Genomic DNA, 17,754 nt, shown 5'->3' with positions numbered 1-17,754 from the left:
TAAAAAGTTAGAGATATAGAATAACACTTTCTATTTAAATTTTGTTCGAAAAACTTTAGCGCTCGGAGGAAATGTGGCTTAAAGTTATATTATTATTCCATTTAATCGAAATTAAATACGCTTAAAGTTTTTCGATATTTGTAGGTCAAAGTCATGAACACAGACAGGTGAATATCTTCTATTGCCCTTGGTAACTTTTGGCTGAAGCATTATTCTGTAGCTGGCGTGTAACAGACAGACGCAGAGGTATACTTTTTTTAAACTAATCGATGATAATTATATCAATTGATAATTAATTGTCAACGAACTGAAACATGTCTATGATACTTTAGAAATTTTCGATAATTTTTCTACTCCACGCAAAAGCTACTTTATCTACTCCAACCAACAAACAAGGCTATAAGGTGGAAGTGCCGTTATAGTCCCAGGAGTCTTTTTATTCGATTCAGTTTCCTGTAACAAGAAAATATAATATTTTGTTAACAAAAATACCCAGATTAAAAAAATTGAAGTTATAATTTTTTTAGTGCAGAACCGGAAATTAAAATAACATAAAATATATAATGATAATAATATAATAATAATAATTTCATTTAAAAATACCTGTCGACTTCTACTGTGATGAATGTTTTAAATTTGTAAACTTTTTAATTTCAAATGAAAGGAAATATTTAATAAAATCTATTAATTATTAGTTATATAAAAGTATTCTAATAATAATCATTTTTACACAAACAAATAAATAAACAAATAAAAAATACACAATTTTTGATAAATTTTTAAGAAATAATAATTGTAGTTACTAAAAATTATCATCTTTATGCTTGAAAGTAAAAGTGATTTTTTACTTGTTTCGTAAAAAAAAAAATTGTCTGGTAAATTTATTGAATTTGTTTATTCTAATAATAATCATCATTAATTATTTATACAGAGCGCTAATGTTAGTAGGTACAAGCTTATGAATACCAGACAGATGAACTAGTGAACAGAATATAATTTTACAAATAATTTTTATGATAGTGGAATAAAAGTAAAATATGTATTATAATAAAAAATACTTTTGAAAATACCACGTTTTTTACAACGGACTAAAAATTACAAAATAATTACTTATTATAAGTATATTGTAGAATTTTATGTAAAAAAGTATGAGGTATCAGATATCTCTTGAGTAATGGCAATAAGAATTCAAAAATAATTTTTTTTAAATTTTTAGCCCGTTTTTTAAACGTGGTATTTTAAAAAAAAATTTTATATAGTTTTTTACCAGTTTTTATGCCATTATAATGTTTTATGGTTTCAGGTAATTATCTTATCGGAGGGTACTTCAATACATGTTTGAACTTAATGGAGAACAATTTAGCTCTCCAAACGCTTCCACCATATTTGTATTATTTTTCTTGTCATAATATTGCATTGTCACTAAACGTGAGACATCTTAAAAATTTCAAGCTTCTATCACATCAGGAAGTTTAAAATAAAATAAAAAAATTCGTAAGCAGGAGCTGCGTTAGCTAAGCGAATTTCCTCAGAACGCTTTTTCTTTTTTTCTTAAAATCGATATTTTATTTTAAATTTTCAAGAATTTGTATGATAATATATGTATGATATCAGCCTAATGTAAGCCACAGTTTCGCTGGGAGGCGCTAGTGCGAAATGCAATTGACGTTTTTTATACTTATTTTTAAGGGTAGGGGAGCGGAGGCTAATACCGTACAGCGGCTAATTCCGTACATCACTGTTTATACTGAAGGAATTGAGCTGCGTGCGTTTTCTTGGTGCCAATCATTAGCGCAGTAGTGTTAGCGTAGCCTCTTAAGTTACTGTGCTATTAAGGGTAATAATTTTGGTATAAATAGATGTTATGTGATTTGGCGCTCGTTTTTATAACTTTTAAACATAAAAAAATAAGATATAAGTACCTATTTTTATTAAATTTTATAATGAAATTATTATATTTCGGACAATAAATATCTTTATAATAAGATTTTCATCAAAGAATCCCTTTATTGAATTTTTTTTAGGTAAATACTCATTCTTAAAATTTGAATTCGGTTTCGGGAATTTCCGTACACTGTACGGTATTACCCGCAATGAAGCATTGCATGATATTATTTCTCCAGAAGCAGCAGTAAATGCAGAATCAGAGATATCACATGAACTCATTTCACCAGAAAAATGATTTAGAAATATGAGGAGTTCATTAATTGTGTGTAATATGTAATGAATATGAAAGATATAGAATTATGGTACAGATGTGTGTCATGTGACAAATGGGCACACGCTTTGTGTAGCGGCGCAAACTCTGCGGACGATTATATCTGTGTTTTTTGTGAATAAATGAAAGATTACCCACAGTTAATTAAAATTATTTTTTTTTATTTTTGAAAAAATACCTTTTTTCAGGCTTTTTAGGTTCTTAAAATTATGTACGGAATTAGACGCAAGTCTCGGGTAATTCCGTACAAATAACTTTATAGAATAATTTGATTTTGACACTGTCATATTTGACACTGTCAATTATGCATTATTTATATTAAACTAGACTAAATTTATGATGGCTTGATACATAAATAGTAGAGTGAAATTACGCCTTGTGTATGGATTAAAAGTTCGAGCAGTGAAACTTTGGGGTTTTTCTTTTCACATCAAAATAAGTATTTTTTGAAATTTTTTACTTTCCCGGAGTGGTGCAACATGTTTAAAAAACAAAATGGCGTCAAAAATGAAATTTTTTTCAGAAATTTTATCATTTTTATTTTATATTCGCAAAAGGAGACATCGGTGCATATCCAAATTTGGTAGGTTTGTAGTCCATGTTAAGAACTACTCCTCATAATTTTTTGGTGGGGTTTCGTCCCTTCCCCTCCCAGTTATATATATATGTATACATACATATGGTAAAACAGTTCATTTGACTATAACTTGAAAAATATTCGATTGATTTTAATGAAACTAATATCAATAGTAGGTTTTATTACTTACAACTTTCGGTTAAAATTTTAGCGAAATCCGTTAAATAGTTCGGCCAAAATTTCCAATTTAGGGAATTGTTTAAAATGGCTGCCATTTTATGCCATTTTGTCCTACGAGGTTAAATTTTTTTTTAAATTGTAGCATTTTTTATTATCTTTCGATTTTATAATAAGTAGCTTACCCGTAAAATGACTCCTTGATCCATATTTTTGCGAAAAACGGAAAATTTAACACTTTCTGGAAATAATTGTTTGGGGGTGTATGGACTAGCTTTGGGGGGTGTTTTTTGCTTTGGCATGAGAAAACTATTTTTAAAAGAGGTCTATATGGTTTAAAGCAAAATTTTTAAGTTTTAACCCCCGCGCTGTAAGGGGGAAGGGGTGTATGAAATAAATGTATCTTAAAAGATTTTAAAAAGAGGTCAAAATAGTTTAAAATGCTAAAGTAACCCAAAATTTTAGATGCTTTTATTAATATAGCACTTTATACAACATCCACCCCTTCCCCTCCCGCTTTCATATTTTTTGCAAATTCAAAATTTTTATGACGTATAAAGGGGTTTTGGGGGTCGCTGATCCCGAACTTTTGGCCCAAATAAGTACACCCCCTAAAAATATTACAATTGCTTTTGATAATCTATTGCAAAATTCGAGATCAGCGACCCCCAAAACCCCTTTATACGTCATAAAAATTTTGAATTTGCAAAAAATATGAAAGCGGGAGGGGAAGGGGTGGATGTTGTATAAAGTGCTATATTAATAAAAGCATCTAAAATTTTGGGTTACTTTAGCATTTTAAACTATTTTGACCTCTTTTTAAAATCTTTTAAGATACATTTATTCCATACACCCCTTCCCCCTTACAGCGCGGGGGTTAAAACTTAAAAATTTTGCTTTAAACCATATAGACCTCTTTTAAAAATAGTTTTCTCATGCCAAAGCAAAAAACACCCCCCAAAGCTAGTCCATACACCCCCAAACAATTATTTCCAGAAAGTGTTAAATTTTCCGTTTTTCGCAAAAATATGGATCAAGGAGTCATTTTACGGGTAAGCTACTTATTATAAAATCGAAAGATAATAAAAAATGCTACAATTTAAAAAAAAATTTAACCTCGTAGGACAAAATGGCATAAAATGGCAGCCATTTTAAACAATTCCCTAAATTGGAAATTTTGGCCGAACTATTTAACGGATTTCGCTAAAATTTTAACCGAAAGTTGTAAGTAATAAAACCTACTATTGATATTAGTTTCATTAAAATCAATCGAATATTTTTCAAGTTATAGTCAAATGAACTGTTTTACCATATGTATGTATACATATATATATAACTGGGAGGGGAAGGGACGAAACCCCACCAAAAAATTATGAGGAGTAGTTCTTAACATGGACTACAAACCTACCAAATTTGGATATGCACCGATGTCTCCTTTTGCGAATATAAAATAAAAATGATAAAATTTCTGAAAAAAATTTCATTTTTGACGCCATTTTGTTTTTTAAACATGTTGCACCACTCCGGGAAAGTAAAAAATTTCAAAAAATACTTATTTTGATGTGAAAAGAAAAACCCCAAAGTTTCGTTGCTCGAACTTTTAATCCATATAACAGCCTTTTTTTGCTTAGATTTACTCCAGTACATTGTATTCTATTAAGTAGGTTCGAAGAAATACACGTTTAAAGTTAGGTGTACGGCATTACCCTCCGCTCCCCTACTCGATCGATCCTTACGTTTCGATGTCATTCGCATGATTGCAAATTTTCAATACTGACAATAATAAATTGTGGAAAAACCCATAATGATCTCATTTATTCTTAAAAAACCACATTTGATTAAAATAACGCTTTAATTCAGTTTTAATTTTATACAAGTGGATGGTAAAATTGCATAATGTTATAACCACAATATTTCTTAACCACAAGCATATTTAATAAAGTTAAATGTATCATGTTGCAAATTGAGAACAATTTTTGGTAAGAACAATTGACCCAATCATTATTAGATTTCAACAGCAAAAAAGTCCTAGTTAATCAAATTTTGCGCACAAAAATATCGTTTAGATGTTGATATTTATAAATGGGTAAAAACGGTTTTTCTAGGTTGTCTCGCTTTCTATGCCTTTCGAAGGTAGATATCATATTGCTTAGATAATAATATAGAATATAAGGTCTCAGAGGCGTCGCCAGCTAATGGGCTAAAACAGGGCTACCTGAAAGATACAAGTATGAATTATAAGAAAAAAATTTTAAAAGTCCCGTATTGCTAAAAAAGATATATTTACATTTTGCTTAATTGATTTTTGAGAATTCTTTGGAATTTGTATAAACCAATCTTAATAGTTTTTTGAGGAAGATTACATTTATTTACCAATTTTTCATCAGTGTCTTATGCAAAACATCTTTCAGTAGCCAATTAAGGTGTCATTCACACTGGGTCTTGGGTTGCAAGCTGATAATTACGCAGTTGCATTTGGGTGTATACGAAGAGTGAAGCGTTTATCTTTCATATCATCATTGTGTGCCATGCCTGTTCAACAGACGTTGGCGATTATGGATTCGTATATTCCATGTTCCGATTTTCATTACATTTTGTTTGTTCTTTTGTTTCTATGATATTTCTTGGCTATTCTTTGTTGAGGGTTGCCATTGCCTGCTACTGCGATTTTCTCTTTCATATAATCAGTCAATAAAAACGGCTGAGCATCGTTTATCAAACTGACGTTGATTTTTATAGCAAGAACTCTGAATCTCTAGGGAGGAGCAGCTTGAAAGGTCGTTATATATTGAGTTATACAAAATAAATAATACAAATGATCTAGAGTAAAAAAAATTGACTATTACGCTTAATATTAATTTCTTAAATCTAAACGAATATTTATACAAACCATTCAAGTCCTTGAAGAGACAAAAATTAAAAAACCCTCAAACAAAATTACAAATTTGAGTAGGTATCTAAATAATGTTATGATGAAATTTAATATTGAAAATTAAATATTTTTATTTAACTGTTTCACTATTTGCAAATAAAGTAATAATCAAAAACAACTTTTTATTTACATTGAAGTTATAATAAGTATGTAAATTATTCATTTACATACATTCTAACTACACGGATGAGATCAAAGTATCTTGGTTAATTTTTATTTAAACATATAGAGTCAAGTTTGTTAAGCTAATAAAAATTTTATTTAAAACCAATTAAAAAAAAGCTTTTAAATAACTTTATAAAAAACAAGTGAAAACAAGCAATTGACTGAGTTAATTGTTAAAATAGCATGTATAAAGAGAGCTGATTACGTATTCATTTGTTTTTTACGTCATGTAGGTAAAGAAAGATAGCGACTCTTACATAGCCACACATACATAACTGATATTTCCATATAATACATAATTACATACTATATAATTTGCGCCTAATTTGCACCCTCAAGGGTAAACAGTGATGTTTACAGAAAATGTTTCAAACAAAAGTTGTTTATTTTTTTATAAGGAATATTTTTTATACTTAAACTTTTAATCTATCTCCAACGGTTTACAATATGGCTCCTACTCAGTTTTTACGTCCCAAGCACGCTGTATTTCAGCTTAATACCTCTTTTCGTTTTTCAGTTATCGTGCTTACGTACAGACAGACGGACAGACAACCGGAAATGAACTAATTAGGTGATTTTATGAACACATATACCAAAATTTTGTTCGTATCATCAATATTTTTAAGCGTAACAATCTTGGCACTAAACTTAGTATACCTTGATATACATTTCATACATACATGGTATTAAAAAAACCAGACTACGGTGAGAGGGTGACAAATAAATAATGACAAATTATCCGTGTAGCCTGAGACACAAATTTGGCTACTGTTATTTTCCCATCTTAATTAATAGGCCCTACACTGCATAAAATAGAAGACCTTCGACAAAATAGCTTATTTTCATCATAGTTAGCTTTTTAACTTTCATAATCCGCTTTTGAAAAATAGATCGAAAAACTTTTTCGGCTAAGATATTTTGAAAAGTGACATTCTATATGTTCATTCAATAGCAAAGAAAGTTCCTTTGAGTTTTTGGATCTGAGGTACTATTAACAAGATAAAACTTCTCTTATTAACGTTTCAATTTTGAGAAATAATCGATTGATATTTGTAAAATAGAAATTTATGTTGAACCTTGTGTCTTTAGAAAATTGAACTTAAATGTCTCTATACTGCCGTCATAAAGTAAGGTCTTATATCCAGAAAACAAAATTTTACAGTAACAAAGAAAAAAGAATTTCTTCTGCATAAAATTTTGATTTTTGCAAATGCTTTTGATGTGCAAAAGTTGTTTAAATGTCCAAAACTTATTTATAATTATTTATTTTCTACTTTTATTTCAGCTAGCTAAAGCTTGTTTTGTGGCTTTTTTCAACTATTATTAATATTATGGAATGTTATCTGCGCTTCCACCATTAAAGGTTTTTTTAGTTAGTCGTCAATATTGAAGCTCTTGATCAGGATAATCGAAAAAACTGATTAAATTATTGTATTGGTCCTTGATAAGTGTGGTAAGATTCAATTCAATCCGACGTTTTGAAGAGGGTGAAAATCACGTTCAACGATTTCGATACATACATAGCAAGCTAATGAAAAAGAGAGAACGATAAATTCTTTGCTTGTAAAAATATCGATTTGAATAATTTCAAGTGAGCAATTTTTAAAATTCAAAACGATAACTAACGGAGCATATACTTACTCTATTATATGTTCAAACTTTCCAAGAAAACGTACGAAAAGAAGGTTATTACGAGTTATTATCTATGAAACGAAAGCAGAATTAAACTAAATTACGTAATTTAGTTTAATTCTGCTTTCGTTTCATAGGTAATAACTCGTAATAACCTTCTTTGGCGAGATGCGTTTATGGTCTGCTTCGTTTAAATTCTACTTCATAAATCGTATCTCGTGAAGGAAAAAAATAAAATTTATCGCAAATTATTCGTGCAAAAATTTGTTATGAATCAGAGTGACGCAGATATGTGCATAAAATTATATAATTTACTTTACGCCCGTAGCTCGAATACTACTCGTTAAAAAGTTTTGTGGCCAGGAGAGTTTTTGATCTGAAAGATCTGAAGAAAATTTCGGGGATGGTTTGAAAAAATTTCACAGAAAGCCAAATCTATAATATATTCGTAGCTTTGATCACGTAGCGCGAAAATTACTCGTTCAAAATTTTTGTGAACGTAAGAGCTTTTGATCAGAACTTTTTCAACCAAAGACATTTTTCTTAACTTATCAGTATAAATAACTAAATTTATCTTATCAGTATCTTCAGCATATTATGTATAAGTAAGCGGTATTTTGATTCGCGGGAAATTGCATGTAACTTATTTCATGAGATGTGGCTAGGTCTGCTAAGTCTATATGAAGTTTGAAGGGAACGTGTTCTTTTGTGTCTTTCAAAAGCTTACAATCTCATAAATGCCTTCTTTTACGATATACATGTGAAGTTGCCATACCACATAATTCGGATACTTGATTTTCTCCTCCATTAAAATATGTTCATGCCATCTTCAAAGAGGTTTGTTATAGTAAATCGTTAGAAATTTGAAATAATATTTACCTAATGCATTTTAATTTATTATAATTCTTGTTAATGTAACATTAAATTATCAAAATTTATATATGCATATAATATATATACCTATCCAAATAGAATAAATGATAATTTAATTCTTCTGTCATGGGTAATTAAAATTGCATATAAATAATAAAAAGGAAAAAAAACAATGGTGAAATTATTATACAAATTTAAGAATACATTTTTGTTTATTATTTTTTTTACATTTAATAAGTATATATAAATACCTAAATATTTCACATAATTTTATTATTATGAATTAAAGAATATTGTAGTATGAACTTACCACATTACCTCTATATAAAGAGCATATTTCCTTAAGTTGTTATTATAGAATACCTAGAGCTATACAAATAGAGTCGGAATAAATTTTAGGTAGACCCTGCACAAGTGGCGGGCTATGAATGGCTACCTCTAAAGTCTTTTAAACATTACTTATTGTTGTTGTTTACATTTTAATCATGCACACAATATTTACATCATGGTCGTCTATTCGACTAATTTTGAAATATAATATGTTACATTCATTCGTAAACTAAATATTGACAAATATCTTGTCTAGTAATCTTAATTAAAGAGAATTGAAAAAAATACACTCGAACCAGGACTCGAACCCGGACTTCTTGGATTCATGTCAAGCGCCCTACCAATTAGGCTATTCGAGTTCTAGACACGAATGCAATTTTTTCAACTCAATGAATTTTTTAATTTGTTCTTTTTTGTTTAATCTTTTAAACATCGTTAAATAATTTGATTTTAAACCTCACATCTCAGCGAAAATTTTATAACAACATCCTTTGAATTTATACTTACAATAACACGAACTGATAAAAGAACTTTGGCAGTTTTCCTAAAGCCGTCATTTATCTGAATCTAATTTCGTTCTTTATCTCTTGATTCAAACGAACGACACAGACATTGCCAAAAACTAACTGAAGTGGAAGTGTGTATAGTAATCAAAGATTTTAAATATATTTTAACAAATTTTGTACCAGTTTGTCAAACCACATACCACAAAAGCTAGGTGTAGTCATAAAAATGCTCCCAAAAGGTAGAAAACATCCTAAAAACGTGAGAAACCAAAAGGCAGACCGTATAGTCAGGTAAAAGTCCTGGCACATTAAACTGAAAGTACCGATAGGGTAGGCTATATAGTAAGCGATAGTTTTAAATTTGCTTCATAACTGGCAACCAGCTGGTTCCGTCGAATATAGGTAATAAAATTTGAGTGAGGAATCAAAGTAGTCAAAATTTACGAAAAAACCATAAACTCGGTATAGAGTTCTATTGATTAACGGCTGGCGGTTTCTGTTGGATAAATACTTAATAGACTGAACACAAGTTGATGAAAATTAACGAAAAATTAAAAAGTAGGTGTCATAAACCAAAAAGTAGGAAACATCCTAAAATCAAGATATATCAAGAGGCTGGTTTGCGTAAGTCCTTTATACATCAACTTAATGAACACGTAGCATCTGCTTACATTTTACCATATTGTTGTCTGTATATGGACGTACAAATGAAGTATATTTCTTTTAATTACGAATCACATATCACAACAAGTTAAATATTCCACAATTACTTCATTTTTTTTATGTAATAATAACAGTAATAAAATTCAATTATAATAATCAGAAAAATCTTGACAAATAATTTTTTATTCTTATTCCGTAACAGGTAGATTACAATGTTACAACGGTCAACATTTTAATAACCAGTTGGCTGAATCGTGTCAAGTCTAATATGTGTTTCAGATGACAAAAATATTTTATATTAGCAAAATATTATATAACCAAAATATCAATAAAAATATTTTTAAATTGAGAGAGAAAAAGTATTTTTTTTAAACAATTAAAATAAAAGAATAACACTAAACCTGCAAGGTAGCGTACCACAAAACTAATATTTATAATTAATTACTAATACAGTTATTGGTATTTTCAAATAATTTTCATCCTGTTGTATATTTCATTTTTTTTGTCGACTACAAGTCGCACTGAGTATTTAACAAAATTTGGACAGTAGAAAAATGCAAAAAATGATCTTACAAAATTGAACATGTGCATAATCATTCAAACCAGCAACATATTAAAGCAAATCTGAGTAAAAAAGTAAGCACTACATTTATAATGTACAAAGGATACGATAGGAACATAGTTCCTACCGAATGTCCCACAACATCTCTCGTTCTTTTTACTTTTTTATTTTCCCATATCATTTGCAATCATTTCCTTTCATATTTCTTCATTTTTTAGTGATGGACCAACGTAGATAGCGAAAGCCGTTTTTACAATATTTTTGTTCTTTTTAAATTCAAGTTTCTTATTTCTTTTAAGGCGCTTTAAATGCGCATAAATATTCAGTACAGTCATGAAATAAAGAATCCAAGTGTATTTATAGTGAACACAAATGAATGCAAGCCTAACATTAAAGTTAGATAGATTCGTATACTGAAACCTCTTCGCGCCCCAAAAGAGTAAAGCAAGCACTGCATATTAATAAAATATGTAGATGCATAAATTTTAGAACGTAATGTAACATACATACGTGTTCTTTTTGCAAGCTGTACTACAATGTTTAGATGTAATTAACACTTTTCACAACGGGATACCGGGCCAAAAAAAAATATTATACCAAAAGGCAGTGCCGGTATATACAACTAATTAATTGTACAGGTATACAACTAATAACTATTTCAAAGACAAACTGTATATACCGCTACTATTATCCATAAGCTATTTTATAGAAATTGTAAACATATGTAAATGAATCTGTGCTGCACTCAAAAATATTTGCTATTAATCACTTGTTTTTTTCAAATTTTCACTTTTGACCTAAGTCAATAAAATTGTAAAGACATTTAATTCTTTGCACACAATATTTATATGTATATTATAACATTATTTATATTTATTTTTTATCAATTTTTTATACAAATTCACGATTAAATGATTTTAAAATATTTTGATGGCAATTAGACTTTTCTAAAAATGTTTTGTATGTTCTTAATTTTTGACTATTACAGAGATTTGATGCATAAAAGTGTGATTGCCAAAATTCCAAACAACCTTTTTACATATACCAACATAGATTAGAATTTAACTCTGCAAAAAAATTCGTAGCGCAGGAGCTGCGTCAGATAAGCGAATTACTCAGATATTAAAAAAAAAAACAGATTCTTCAGAAATAACAGAAATCGAAAATTGCATTTCTATTTTTTCAAGAATTTCATTTCGAAAACTAAGCGTCTGAATAAGATACAATATAATAAGATAAAAAAATATTTTTTATTTTGAAAAAATTAAAAAATTTGTACTATGGGCAGAATTCCTAGTATGGTGTTTTTATTGTACCGAAACTTACAATACGTAGAACATAGAACGTTACAATATGATGTATCCTGTTAGGCAGTCAGTTATGCCAAAATATGACAAACAATCGAAGTTAAAAATGCCAAGCTTGCAGATTAAATCGAGGTTGGCTCACCATTGAGAAATGAATCCAAATAAATCCTTGTTATTCCACGCCTTGCCTAAACGTCAACCAAATGAACTAATCTTTGGTTTACCCAAGTCTCGATCAAGTCTTTTCTAAGCCTTGGCAATGGCTAATGGCTAATGAATTAAGTCTTGTTTGGCCACGCCAACCCAAACCTTAGCCAAAGCTAATAAATAAACCTTTAGCCAAGACTTGGTCAAGGGTAATGAAGTTTGTTAATTCAAATTTTTTATATTCTTTTAGTCCGGTGAGCACATTCCATATTTTCATTGCTAAATAATTACATAAATTAATTTTAATTAATATGATAAAAAAATAAAAGGGGACCGACTACTGTTTAAAATAATGCGTGCCATCAAATATAGATGCTTCTCTCCCTCAAATAGTAATATGGTCGTTAATTAAGTAGATTTGATTCGTTGTAATTATATTGTTAATGTCACATATTTTAATGTATGCTATTTAATTTCATTTCTAGAAACTACTCCAGTGAAATAGCACAAAGACAATATCAAATGGGCAATAAGCATAAGGGCAAGTGCAGAGTTTATTTTTACGGGCTAAATTAGTTGGATTAAGATAGAAGACATTTTTTATTCATTTTATCACATTTTGGGTATAAATCATTCAGTCAGAAACAAAAGTGAATCGTGATTTTAAAATGAAAAGGTCTATTGATGCCTGCCAAAATAATAAGTGCTTTACGACAATATAGTTTTAAATACAGCTCATACATGGGCTTTGTGTTCATATATAGACTGTGAACCTGTTACAGAAGAAAATACATTAAGAATGGGCTTGTGTAAAATGGTTAATGTTCTGATTTGGAAAGCGCAAAAATCGACAACACCCAATAAATTATAGCATATCTCAATTCATTTACAATACCGCACCCATTACTAAACCAACCTACCACACAAAACGATAAAAAATTTATAAATACTACTGTATATTTTTCAGACAATGTTTTAGAAATTTCACTTTTATATTATTCAAAAAATCCGGTATATGCAGATATTTATGGACGGTCACCAAATCTATAATAGTATAACTAACTTAATAACTAATACATATTCATGAAATTTTTAAGAAAATCATGTTAAGGTCAAGTTTATTGGAGATTCTTGATACGATAAACATTTGTTTTTATAATCTTAAAAGTCAATCACCTGAACAAAATTGAACTGTTCTTGCCCAATTACTTCCCGGCTTTATAACATGCGTTTAATTCTACTCTTGGTCTAAGATTCGAATTAGGATCGACCATTTTCCATCTGCTTACCGAATGAAAGTTATATTTTATGAAATATAAAATATTAGCTAATATCCTAAAAAATTGTGGTCAAGCCCTACTTTTAGTGAAAATACCAAAAGTAAAATTTTTTAATAATTTTCGCTGACTTACATATCTAACGAGTTTTGGTCTACTCGAAGGTAAAATTCATAAGGAATATCCAGCAGCTCAGTTGTCTGCCTCTTTTCCTTCACTTTTGTCGCATATATACAAGTTGATAATAGTAATAACGCTCGTCTGTATTATTCAATCCTTGTATATCTCCTTAATCCTGTTAAACTAAGAACATCATATTTTCTATTTAATAAAGAAGATATCTCTGCGTCACAAAATCTACACAGAGCAAATGTACAGAAGGTGCTATACTTTTTTCTCTAGAATATACTTGGTGATATACATGTGATATATACATGTCATAACTATTTTTAAAAAACCTTAGAAACCTTAGAATTTTTACTGATTTAATAAATCTATAATAATCAACACGGGCAAATTTTGTGACGATGAGTATACATGTAACCTTGTAAAATGCACATTTCACAAGAATTTTGTAATAAAAAATTAATAGCGCCTGAATGCAGTAATAAATACTTCATAGTACACCATAAATCTTAAAAACACATCAAATAATAGTATTTTTTGCTTTCTTTTAAAAAATTTGAAAATTATGTGATTACAGAATTGCGACGAATACAGGATTTTGTAATAAAAAATAAGTAGCGGCTAAATGCTGCAATAAATTGTTCGAATATTTTTTCAAAGATCAACAGACTTTGCGAAAATTAGAAATGGTTACATATCGCAAAAATTTTGAGACCATACTTACCCCGTTTGATCTCCTTTGGTGGGAGAACGTACCCCCGTTATCGTCCGATAACTTTAAAAACATCATAAACAACATATTCTACTAAGTTTCATTGAAACCTAGAGGCTCGCCTTTTTCTTGCTTCAAAGAGCTCCAGGTCAAATGGGGTGTAAGTTTATTGTTTAGAAGTATATTAATTTTTTTGAAGTATAACACCGGCAATTACAGACAATTCCACACCATATAACTTAAATAATCAGTATCATCAGTCATTTAACATATTTACACTTGAAAAATAAAAGAATTAACTTATTAAAACAAAGCAAATGAATTATTATCATGCAGTTGAAGATGGCAAGTTTAAAATGTACAATAAATGAAAGAATTGTTTTATGTTTAATTGCATAGTTTTATTACTTCCTTATACAGGCAAACCATTAAACACTTTGCAAAAAAGTGACAATAAATATCTGCAGAAATGTTATTTTGTTATGCTTGGTTATTTAAGGATCTGCCAGAGCTCATTATAAATGAAAAGAAATGAGCTTGATGCATTAATATTAATTCAAATATATTCTTAAACTCGAAGCGTTGCCATGGTAATTAGAAACTATTTGGAAAGGACAAAAAGTTACCACTATTCGCTCTGTGCGTGAGTTTCGTTTCCATGACAACGATACACTACTTTAATTATAGAATTGTATGGATGCATATATAATTGTATGGATTGCATTGAAAACTTACATTTAAAATTTAATATTCTTGTTTCACAAATTTAAATAAATAATTATGATAATTTACATTTGAAAAATAGTATTTGTACAATTTGATTTCTTATTTTCACAATTTTTAATGCATTAAGTTTAATTAATTAGTGTTTTTCAATCATTTTAATTTGACAGTTTCTATAATATTAACATGTAAAGAATTGCAAATTAGTCATAACAGCCCCCTTTATCTCTAAAATTTTTCACTTAAAGCGCTGGCATCGATTTTATTATCCCTACCATGACTACGCACACAACGAATATCTCTTTGCAGATTTTAAATTTTTTCCTAAATTCCCAACCTCAGGAAAGAAAAAGGCGGGCAGAACGTCATAAACTGGGCACTCGGTTTAGTCGATTTTTCAACAAGTCGCATTCGGTCTACAATTAAATTTGTTCATAGCATGTAATAGAATTGAATCTCAGATTGGTACAATGGCTTTGTTTTAAATATTTCCCTATTATTTGAATTTATTGTGTATGTAATATTTTATTTACATGTAATCTTTTTGTTTAGGTTTAAATATTTAATTGAAATGAAATTATATAGCGGAAAATTTATTTAAACGCATTATTTTAGACAATTATGAGTTTTTAATATATTATTTCCTCACTAACTTTTACACCCTGCTAAAACCGCGGGTCTAAAACCATGAAATTTTGCACAAATGTTCCTTAAATGACGTAAGAGTGACTTAAAGGACTGAGGAAGGATTTATTCAAATTTTTTAAATTCATCCCCTAAGGGCTTAAAATTAGGATTGAATGTGTGTATGAAACTGGGACAATTTTGAAGTTTTAAGTGTAATAGCCGCAACAATTTTTCTAATAGAGGCCTTTGGAAGTGGTATAAGATCTTCAGAACGCCTATGATTTTACTCAGACCATATCTGCCTTTAAAGTTTGTCTTTAAAGAATAACTTTTTTCAAAATATTCTTTTTTCAAGGGCATAAAATATCGGTGGAAGTTTAGATTAAACTTTGTCATTTTTGAAATTTTAAAAATTGATATATGTGCTCATGGTTTGAGACAAAAGTTTTTTATCCAGCAAAGCGAGTGAGTAACTGCTTATAGTAAATATAATCATCAATTGATACTGATAAATAAAGAAGTTACAAAACATTGAAAAAATATATTTATGTTTGTACCCCTATTTCCAAAATAAACTCTGTGACCTTTTAATCTCCAGCATAGCATGTTTAAACACTTGAAATCGTTTATAATCAGGTTAAAATTTTTACAGAAAACCATTTCACCACAAGAAAAGTCTACGGTCTATTTAATGTTCCATAAAAAAAAGTTTAAATTAAAAAATATAAACTATTGAATTTTTAATAAATAAAAACATTAATTTAAAAAAATGATCCATATATAATGCAATTAAATAAAAATATAATAAACATTAATATGATTATGCAATTATATCACTTTTAGCAATTAAAATTATTAAAAAAAAAAGCCCTGAAGCCAGACTTTGTCTGTATATTAATACTTATGAGTGGTATTAAAACCATTAATTTAATATAATAAATATTAAAGGTATAATATTAACTTTCAAAATGTTACTGATGTCCGGTCAGAGGTTTATTTTATCAATATATTCACTAACTTCCCTATTTATAACAATTTATATGAAATATACATAGCTACTATTGAATAACGAAATGTAATAATTTACCCAGACACTATATGTATATACAGTAGAACCTCGATAACTTAAACCTCGGTAACATAAAAACCTCTGTTACTTCAAAAAATACTATGTTCCCTTCCCATCAGAGCCCAAAACCTCTATAACTTAAAATACGCAACCTCTATAACTTAAATAAATAATCTCTGTATAGGCCCTCAGTAACTACATATAAACATGTACATACCTCTATATTAACTAGGGTACGTAGAAACATGTACATACCTCTATATTAACCTTTACCTAACATAGACCCTTGATAACTTAAAACCTCTATAACTTAAAATATTTTGTGTTTCCCTTGGACTTTAACTTATCGAGGTTCTACTGTATAATGAATCTGCACACTACATATTATTTCCCCAACATGTTTTTTCTGCTTACACCTTATCGTCCTTATTCCAAATTCCTAGTTGCATCCCTCATCTTTAACCTTATAATGTTGGCTTCTGACCAAAAATAGACTCACTGTCTAAAAAATGTACCGCTTAGGAAAAAACTAGGCTATATATATATATATATATATATATATATGTATATATATATATATATATATATATATATATATATATATATATATATATATAATTTTAGCGAAAAAATATAAGTTTAATTAATAATAGACTATAGCAACAATTCCGTTAGTTTAAGTACCAAACCTGAACTTGTAAGGCATGGTATCTTATGAGTTCTTTAGCACATATTCCGCTGGAAAGAAATTCAGATATGATATACAGGTTTCGCATAAGAAAGTTAGCATCTCATTAAATTTTGAAAGTGTTACTAAAATAAAATTACGAGATCCACGAAAACTCTCATTTAATCAAAACCTTTCAGCAAAGCATCTTACTTTTGAAAAGTCTTTTCACTGAAAATAATTCTTAATATCATATCAGAACTATTTAAGAGTTGATTACCAGCCTGCAAAAGCTTCATTTTTTAAAAAAATGCCAGTGACGTAAACATACCGCTTAAGTAATGCCACCGCACGGAGATATGATAAAATGACATGCAATTTGATAAATGGTTTGTCTCTTAACTTGTTTTCATTATATTATAACACAATTTTACATGGAAACAAGCCTAAAAATGTGAATTTAG

Source organism: Chrysoperla carnea, chromosome 4, assembly GCF_905475395.1.
Source record: "Chrysoperla carnea chromosome 4, inChrCarn1.1, whole genome shotgun sequence".
NCBI lineage: Eukaryota > Metazoa > Arthropoda > Insecta > Neuroptera > Chrysopidae > Chrysoperla > Chrysoperla carnea.
The sequence above is the reverse complement of the archived record's forward strand: the minus strand, read 5'-3'. Positions refer to the sequence as shown.